This window comes from Lupinus angustifolius, chromosome LG11 (assembly GCF_001865875.1).
Source record: "Lupinus angustifolius cultivar Tanjil chromosome LG11, LupAngTanjil_v1.0, whole genome shotgun sequence".
NCBI lineage: Eukaryota > Viridiplantae > Streptophyta > Magnoliopsida > Fabales > Fabaceae > Lupinus > Lupinus angustifolius.
This window is the reverse complement of record NC_032019.1, coordinates 12664987-12675803: the sequence shown is the minus strand read 5'-3', so window position 1 is coordinate 12675803 and position 10817 is coordinate 12664987. Positions and strand designations below refer to the sequence as shown.

The following is a 10817-nucleotide window of genomic DNA, read 5'->3' as shown; positions in this document are numbered from 1 at the left end:
TAATGCATACGAAAAAGAGGAGTTAAATATTAGTAGGCTTGCAAAGAATGGGAAAATGCTTATGTAAGAACAATAATGTTGAAATGTTTGGTTAGAACTAATTTTCAGAAAGTCCTCAATGTCAATTCCAAAAGAACTTAGAATGACATATATTTATAAGCACATACTTATCTGTGAGCTTTAATCCTCAATGTCAATTCCAAAAGAACTTAGAATGACATATATATATATATATATTTTGTTATATATAAATATAAGAACATACTTATATGTGAGATATTAAAGGAAAAGTAAGGTCATGTTCAAGTAATAAGAGGTCAAATATTCCAATCTTACAAATACTATCTCCTATTCAAGAGATAAAATTGTGGATATTTATCTTCCACATACTTTAGGAATAGAGGGCATTGTGTAATAGATTCACTTGGTTCAAGAGAAAAAAGTTGATATTTATCTTCCACATATTTATCTTCCACATACTTTATATTCAAGAGAAAAAAGTTGAAACGAGTCGAACTAGAGCTCCACTCGGTTCATCTTGATAAGGATCCATGACCATTATAGACGTCAATATGTTCGGGCTTTGAAAGTCGTCGAATCCATATCGTGGCCGCAATTATAGTTGCTTGAGTCATCATTTGCCTTTGTCCAACACGTCAAGGCTTTGACCTTTTCTGAAAACATGACCATATACGCTATTTAAAACCTTGTGGATTCCCATCATTCGAGTCCAGCTAATAGAAAGATAAGCATTGGGAGAGCATTACCTTTTAAAGAGGTTTCTAGTTAGTATATGGATTGTTTCAGAGGTATAAACAATAGGTCTGCAACAATTTCTAGAAGATACTTACAATGGCAGTTGAATCAAACTCTACCCTCTTCTCTTATTGTACAATAGATCATATTGGTGTCTATAACTCTTCCAGCTCTTGGATTTGACTATCCATCATGCATTTTTTTTATGCAAATCATGATTTTAATTTGTCTCATATTGTCATATCCCTGATCATTTTGGATTGGAGTATCATCGCATCCATTGCAATCTAGACTTTGAATGTAGCATTGTGCCTTGTACTTTGAGAGTATCAATTTTGAAGGAATCATAAAAGATGACCAAGTTGGCCAAGTTTTACATGATTGTCCAATTTAATTAAATAAATCTTTCAAGTAGTTTCTAAAAACATAGATTCAGGGTTCAAAATTTTCTTTAAAAACATTTGAACTGGATTGATTTAGGTTTCACAATTTTTAGCTTCATAGTAATCCCCAACATCTTCCTGGTTAGTGTTTAACAAGAAATGTTTTTAAGCAAAAGATGCAATAGCACCCCACATATATCAATGGAAAGGCTTCAATTACTTGGATATAAATTAGTTGCTCATTTCTTGTTTATACTTAAGAAAATCCATTTTACTGTTGCTCATTGCATTTAATAGAATAACTGTTTTGTCTGATAAGCAATCATTTCATCACACTTATAACCTTGTTGAGTGTTCACAATAATCAATTTTTACTGAATATTATAAAGCATGATATTCCTACATATGATTCAAGTCTAATTACCCAGATGTTATGAGAGGAATGGGTAATTAGTGGATTCATTTCAATGTTGCATTTAACTTTGTAAGAAGAAAACATATATAAAGAAACTTATATTGTGGATTGTAGGTGTGGACATGCCTTCTGTTACAACTGTCGAGCAATTTCCAAAAATAATTTCCATTATTGCTACAATTGTAAAGGCTGAAGACTCTTGAACAATGATAGAGGTGGTTGAAATCTATGACCTTTAGTTTATGTTTACATGCTTCTTATTATTTACATATTAAACAACTTAGCTATTATGTGTGTATGGAACCAGATTCTGCTAGAGACGGAAGTTATATGTTTTATTCTTACTTTTAAAAGTAAAAGTGTCATCTTCCATTAAAAATAAGTACATAAGTGTCGTTACAATATGTATTTTCTTTGGTTTTTCAGTACTTTCCTCTCAAAAACTGGAGAGGATACCGACTCCATTAGTTGAAATGTGAGTCAAATTTATAAAATACTGTATGCAAAATGGCAGGAGAAAAATGGACCAACATCAAGATCACCTATATGACTATACAATCCATCTCAATTTCCCTAACACCATCCCCTTAACAAGTGCCCAATCTTCCACTAACACACACTATCATTGCCACGAGAGCTGACCCTATTAGTGGTGTGCGGCAAGCATGGTGCTCAAAACCCATAATTAGTAAAAGGTCAAATTTTTTTTTTTTCATATACGACTACTTTTTTCTCAATGGGACAAGTATTCTATTGTTTTTTTATGTTCTGAATTTATTGCATAATCAATTATTATTAGTCTATGTATAAGTTTATTAAATATTTTGTTAGTGGTAATGACCATTGTTTTATATTATTATATTGTTGATATATAATTAAAAGAAGATTTCGACTTAAGGTAGACAAAATATGAGACCTTTTAATGATTATTTAGAAGTTGGATACAAAATATTGCACTAAATGTATTTTACATTCTTGTATCAAATTCTTTTGATATACAATGAACAATTATTTTAAATTTTTATTTTGCTCTCGCAATTTCTTTTGTTTCCTCAAATTTATTCAACCTTAAACATACAAATTTCACGTAGTTAATTTTTTATATACCAAGGGCCTAATTGTTTCCCGCACATTAGATCTACAAAATGCCGAAACTTGCCTTCATTTCCTCTATTGTAACTACCATGAGCACTGCCCCATCATGTTGAATAATGATCATGTCCAATAATGGAGAGACAAATGTTTCTTTCTCCTCATACTTTCAATTGAAAAAAATTGATTTCATGATAAATAAAATGATAAAAGTGTCATTACATATTATGTTTTTCTTGTTGACACTTGTCTCTCTAGTAATGGAGAGAATCCTTACTTAGTAGAGGGTTTATGCAAGAATGGTCCAAGATGTTATGCAATGGTGATGACAACATGAAAAGATCTTAGTTACAGTTGTGGTTAGGGTGTTAGCGAATAGTGATGGCAAACATACCCATTAGTCTGCACCTACATAATATTTGAAAATGAAAAGCCAATATGGACATGTCCATTTGTGATTTTAGTTCACAAACCAAAAGTTGGTGTAGACAAGTCCGATTGTGATTTTTTGACAAAACATACCCTATTATTACTTCTATTATTACAGTTTCAGTTGGTTAACAACCAATGTTGTTTCTTCTATTATTAATTCCCATTCGACCAATTAACAACCATTGTTATTTCTTCTATTATTAATTCCCCTTTGACCAATTAATAAGGAAGAATGCTATTTTATTCTTTAAAATCTCAACTCAGTTCCACTTGGTTAGGATTTGCTCAACTCAAAACTTGACTGGAGTTCGATTCGACTTATTTTTTAGCTTGAGTTCGGCTCACTTAAAGTTCTCAAACTATTCAACTCAGCTTGAATCGGTTGATTTTGACAACTTAAATAATTAATTCATTTAAAGAATGTTCAACACAAGGTTATATATATGTAAATATTACAACAATAAACATAAAAAATAATGCAATGTATAATAACAGTAAACATAAAAAATTAGTTTATATATATATATATGGATCTAGCTCATCAATCTAACGAGTCAAACTGTATTTATTGATCATGTTTGTTTATTAACCATGTTTGTTGAGCAAAGTAATGAGTCGAGTTTCGAACGAATACTGAGTTGGTTTGGTTCATTGTCAGCTATTCCTAGAGCTATTAATTCCTTTCCGCCTTATATTTAATAGCGTTCAACACACAAATGTTATTAAATGAATATTGTTAAATGTTAATTCTCGCATAGTGAACAATGAAATGACCATATTTATTGGTATGGTTTTGTTAAATTAAATTAGTTTCAATGGTCTATTTAGAACCATTTACACCCTAGTGGCAAGAGAGAAAAATATTTACTTATTATTTTTTGACTTAATTAATTCCTAAAAATATTTTTTAAACGAGTAAAAGACTCCTCCCACTATTATGAACTCTTGAAACAAACCAATTAATTATCACTACTCTTTCATACAATAAATGTATGCAATAAATTTTAATGAGCCTAAATTAAATAGTCCTTCAAACATTAATAAGTTCTGATATTGTCGAAAATGGAAAAGGAAATTTATCTTAGAAAATAATATTTTAACCTTCCTAGATTTTTAGTATTTTTACATATTTTATATTCCTTAAATAATACACTTTGCATTTGTTAACACAACCCAAAAGAACTTTTCCAAGAGTAGACATATCATAATGGTGGTTTTGGCCCATCAAATCCCAAAAATTCGAATGAGTTGAGTATCATATATTAATTAATTTTTATTTAATCAAAACATTTTAGCTGAGATTGGTCGTTCTATATTAAACCTAGTTTTCCGGCCAAATTAATCCGGGTGGGTCATTGCTACCATTTTTATATCTTTTTAGTTTTTTTGGACCTTTGACTTGATAATAACCTTAGATGAAAATTATTTTACAACACAATAATACTATTAATTTATAATGAAAAATAGATAATAAATGTTGGTATTATGAACTTTGAACAAAATATATGTAATTTTTAATAACATAAATATTTAAAATTACAATAATGTTATAAAGTGAAACATTATATTATGCGTCCAATTTTTCATAATTCCCTTTAAATCACACTAAAAAAAAAAAGTATTAAATCATATGGGAAGAAATGTTAAACCATGTAGACTTCACTTTTCTTTTCTTAATTGTATTGTGTACTTAATTAGATTTAACTTTTACAACAAAAACTTAATAAAAATAATATTTTTTACAACAAAACTGTAAGATAACATAATTGTTTACCATAGAGAACCGCAAACAACTAAATTCAACTCATATAAGTTCTCAATATACTTAAGATATCGACAATGAGCATGCAATTGATTTTCGTACGGAATGTAAAAAATGATAATCATATAATATGATGATGGTTATATTATGAGATATAAAGTTTCTCGTGACATTATTTTTTATAGTTTCCGATGATTTATATATTAGAGTGAACGTACTTGATATCATTTACGAGTTTGGTTGAATTAGGCATAATAAATGTTTTAGAAAAAGTTATATGTTATTATGAAATTATATATATTAAAAATAGATTAAAAATGTTACAATTTAAATAAACATTTGTTAATATTATATGGCTTGTTTGGCCACCACAACTCACAATCCACTTCAGTCGAATTTGAGCTTGAATTTGATATACCTAAATTGTATCATGACTTTTTAGTATGATCCAATTTAGCGCAATATTTATGCGGGCTAACTCATATCCATCCATACAGTCCACTTTGAGACGTCTATCCTAAAATAAATATTAAAGTTTCCTTTAAAAGAATGTGCATCCATTAATACATTCCTATAATTAATTAATATGGCATTAAATTATTTAATTAATTTATTTATTTGATATCCTTAAACAATGACATATACATTAACACTTTCCTATAATTAATTAATTAGAAAATTGTGCACCTATTGAAACAAGGTGGGCCAATAGTCAATAAGACTTTAACAGATCAAACATACACAACAAGATATCAAGAATGAGAATGTGACCCTCTTTACTGAAATATATTCACATTTATATCTCATTTCAATTCCAATTTTAAAACATAACAAAGATAATGAAAAACCTTTCTTTTCCTCCTTGAACAGCTGAAGTGATAGATGTTGAAACCTTTCATATGACACCATTCTCTCTCAAAGGTAAACACAAATCCACCACCATTCTCATTGATCTCTTTGACTTCGACGATGAACAAAATGACGACGTCACAATCCTCACTTCCAAGCCCCCAAACACTCCTTTTGGGAAACATTATAGATATGCTTACTGAGTTGGTTCAATTCATTGTCGGCCCAACTGAGGGCTATTGAATGAGCGTTGTTTAATGAAAATTCTAACATAGTGAACAATGAAATTACCACATTTTTTGGTATGGGTTTGTTGAATTACATTAGTGTGGTTGATCAATTCAGAACCATTTACACCATAGTGATAGGAGAGAAAAATACTTATTTACTATGTTGCTGACATAATAACTCACAATACGCTTATGTTATACTGTAAGTTTTTATTCATTCTCATCCAGTGTAGCCGAAACTTTATACGGACTGACATATATTCATCTATACAATCCATTTTGAGTTGACTATCCTAAAATAAATATTAATGTTTCCATTAAAATAATGTGCATCCATTAATACATTCCTATAATTAATTAATATAACAATAAATGATAAAATATTAATTTATTTATTTCATATGATAAAACAATTCATGGGGCGAGTTTAAACTGCAATTTAATATAAATAAATTATACAATAACTTTTTATTCTCATCTAGTTTAGCCCGAACTTTATGTCGACTAACTCATATTCGCCAATGCAGTCCTTTTTGTGATGTCTATCCAACATAAAATGTTAAAGTTTCCATTAAAAGAATGTGCATCCATTAATACATTGTTATAATTAATTAGTATAGCAATAAATGTTATAATTAATTACAAAATTTTGCACCTACAGAAACAAGGTGGACCAGTAGTCAATAAGACTTTAAGATTTCAAACCTACACAGTAAGATACCAAGAATGAGAAAGTGACCATGTTTACTGGAATATATTCACATCTATCTCTCATTTCAATTCCAATTTTCAACCATAACAAAGATAATGAAAAACCTTTATTTTCCTCCTTCAATAGCTGAAGTGATAGATGTTGAAACCTTTCATATCACACCATTCTCTCTCAAAGGTAAACACAAATCGACCGCTATTCTCATTGATCTCTCCGACTCCTACGATGATGATAATGACGATGTCAGAATCCTCACTTCCAAGCCCCCAAACACTCCTTTTAGGAAACATAAAAGAATCTTCGAAATAGGAGAATCTTCAAATTCCAATAATAATAATACTATCACTCCTCTCATATGTCATATTTGTACTGAAACCAAAACTATAAATGACACATTTCGTATCCATTATTGCTCGCACTCTTACTCCACTGTGTATGTATTAATGTATGTGGAATCTAAGCTTCAAGAGAACGTTGTTAAAAGTTGTTGCCCTCAACTTGAATGTAAAGTTGGGCTATTGGAGCTTCAACTTTGTCGTGGAATTCTTCCTAAGGAAGTGTTTGATCGTTGGGGAGATGCTTTGTGTGTGGCTATGATTCTAGAGAATGAGAAATTCTATTGTCCTTATAAGGATTGCTATGTGCTTATGGTTAACAATGGTGGACAGTTGGTGAAGGAATCTGAGTGCCCTAATGGTAGGAGATTATTCTGTGCGTAGTGTAAGGTTTCGTGGCATGATGGGATTAGTGTGATGATTTTTAGAAACTAAATAAGGATGAGAGAGAAAAGGAAGATATCATGTTTATGTAGCTTGCGAATAATAACAAGTGGATGAGATGTCCAAAGTGCAGAATTTTTGTTCAGAAATCTCAAGGATGCATGTACTTGAAATGTAGGTTAGCTTTTTTTAATATTATTTAGAACTGATGTTTGTCGTTACAAACACCTATATGTTAGGATTTTGGAAGTCATTGAATCTGTATCATGGTCATAATTGTAGTTGCATCAATCACATTTACCGTTAATTGTCTAAAGCATCAAGGTTTTGTGAGTTTCTGAGGTTTTAAATTTGGATCCATGACCATTATAGACGTCAATATGTTCGGGATTTGAAAGTCGTTGAATCAGTATCGTGACCACAATTATAGGTGCTTGAGTCATTATTTACCTTTGTCCAAAACGTCAAGGCTTTGAGCTTTTCTAAAAACATGACCATATCCGCTATTTAAAACCTTGTTGATTCCCATCATTTGAGTCTAGTTAATAGAAAGATAAGCATTGGGAGAGCTTTACCTTTTAAATAGGTTTCTAGTTAGTATATGGACTGTTTCAGAGGTATACACAATAGGTCTTCAAAAATTTCTAGAAGATACCTACAATGGTAGATGAACCAAACTCTACCCTCTTCTCTTATTTTAAAATAGATCATATTGGTGTCCATAACACTTCCCACTCTTGGATTTGACAATCCATCGTGCATTTTTTTATGCAAATCGTGACTTTAATTTGTCTCATATTATCATATCCGTGATCATTTTGGATTGGAGTATCATCGCATCCATTGCAATCTAGACAGTGAATGTAGCATTGTGCCTTGTACTTTGAGTGTATCAGTTTTGAAGGAATCATAAAAGATGACCAAGTTTGTCAAGTTTTACGTGGTTGTCCAATTTAATTAAATACATATTTTAAGTAGTTTCTAAAAACATAGATTCAGGGTTTAAAATTTTCTTTAAAAACATTTGAACTGGATTACTTTAGGTTTCACAATTTTTAGCTTCAAGGTAATCCCCAACATCTTCCTAGTTAGTGTTTAACAATATTTCTTTGAAGCAAAAGATGCAATAGCACCCCACATATATCAATCGAAAGGCTTTGATTACTTGGATATAAATTAGTTGCTCATTGATAAGTGCCAAACATACCTAAATTTCATACACTTTTATGGTACTTATCTTAAGCATAATTGAGAAAAATACTTGCCAAGCATAATTTCATACACATTGATAAGTGCCAAGCATAATTTCATACACTTTCAAGGCTACGTAGTTCTTCATAGGAAATACTTGATTAGTCGATATATTCTTATTTTATTTTATTTTTTATATATTCATATAAAATTATCAAGAGAAGATGGTGCGACAAGATACTAGTCCCATAGTGGGACTACCTCACCTTGCTTTAGACAACATAATGTAGTGCGATAAGACACTAGACCTATAGTGGAACTACTTTACGTCACTTTTAAAATTATTTGAAAATTCATTTAACAAGATAAGGTAATACAACAAGGCACAAGGTCTACAAAGGGGTTACCTCATTTTAGACAACATAAGATAATGCATCAAAGCACTCAACCAATGGTGTATTTTATATTGCTTTAAAAATTATTACAAATTATTTAAAAATACTTAATAAAATAAGGTAACACGACAAGGCACAAGGCCTATAGTGGGGTTACCTCAACCTCATTTTAGACAATATAAAGTAACGCGTTGAAGCACTCAACCTATAGCGTACTTTACATTGCATTTTTTTAAATCATATTTTTTCATCATATACACCATTTTTTATACACTTTCATATAAAAAGAAAAACAAATATAGAAAAACATAAATATAAATAAAAAGTAAACGAAAATATAAACACAAACAAAATAAAAAAAATAAAGAAACTGAAAAATAAAATAATAAAAAAAAAGAATATAAAAAGGACAGTAGAAAATAGGATTTAGGATTGCGGTTTCAAATTGATTTGGAGAGTTAGGGTGAAATTGATTTGGAGATTTAGGGTGAAATTGATTTGGGGGTTTAGGGTGAAATCACTTTGGGGATTTAGGGTGAAATGCATTTAGGGGTTTAGGTTAAAATTGATTTGGGGATTTAGGTTAAAATTGATTTTGGGATTTAGGGTAAAATTGATTTAGGGGTTTAGGTTAAAATCATTTGGGGACTAGGGTTAAAATCAATTTGGGGTTTAGATCTAAATCAATATGGGGTGTAGATCTAAATCTATTTGGTGGTTTTGAGTTAAATTAAATCGAGGCTTATGTTTAAAATCAAATTGCGGGTTTTGGGTTAAATTAAATTCGGGGCTAAGTTAATACTAATTTGGGGGAAAGGTTAAAATTAAATCGGGGTTAGGTTATGGAAATTAATTTGGGGGTTATGGAAAAATTAAATTGGAGTTTAGGGTTAGCGGTTGCCATCCCTTTGCTGGATGGGGATGCCAGAAGTGGGTGTTTACACACATTCTCGAATCGGTTTTGTGCTTAAAAGGAAACTAGATAGAGAGTATTTCTCACATTAGGAAATCATATCTTGAGAGAACTAAATTGATTGCACAATGTAGAATTTTTCTTATGGATGTAAGGGTCGAGAGTAGAATGATGAGAAAAGACCAAGATAGTGTCCCAAAATTAAAATGGTGGAAACATGAAGACGGGGAACGATGTAGCTTCATTCAAATGGTTGTTGGGAGGTACAAGTGCTAAAGATATATGGGAGAAGATGGCCAAAGAAATTTGGAAGATATAAAAATAGACACTAGGTGAGTGTAGAGGCTTTAGATGAAAGAATAAAAAACCATGATGGTGGGACAAAAATGTCCAAGACAAAATTAAAGTATAACGCGAATGTCATAAAACATGATTCTTATGTCAAAATTAATTTTGTAATCTCATTTGGAACTCAAAGCATCCAATCCTTGGATGGATGACTCATGCTCCTAACAATTTCTTTTGAATATAGTTATGTATTTCTACTTCTTCTTATATTCTAAAAAAGTTTGAATTTTAATCATTCAAGTTGGTGCTTTGGTTAATTTTATTTGTTTAAGAAGTACTTAATGCTCTTTTTAGATTGATCACCTAAAAAATGATTTCAAGTCATAAAAATTACTTGTCTCAAACACTTAACAAATAAACTAAGAAGTAGTTGTACTACTTAGTTTATTTGCCAAGTTAAGCATACTTTTATAAAAATCTTATATTCATTACTACATCAATATTAGAGTCGCCAATGACTAGGGTGTGACAACCTAGTCTCTTTATGGACGTAATATTGTTTAGTAATAAATATAAGTGATTATCATTCTACCATTTTTGGACATACAATAAAAGGAGGATTTTAGAACTTGGTGTTTGGAGTTAATCAAAGTAAAACATAAGAACTTGTCTAAGTAGTT

At 30.4% G+C, this 10817-nt stretch overlaps 1 pseudogene; it reads left to right on the top strand.

The window, feature by feature from the left end:
* LOC109359736 overlaps positions 6727–10817 on the top strand; it is a 12920-nt pseudogene continuing 8829 nt past the window's right edge.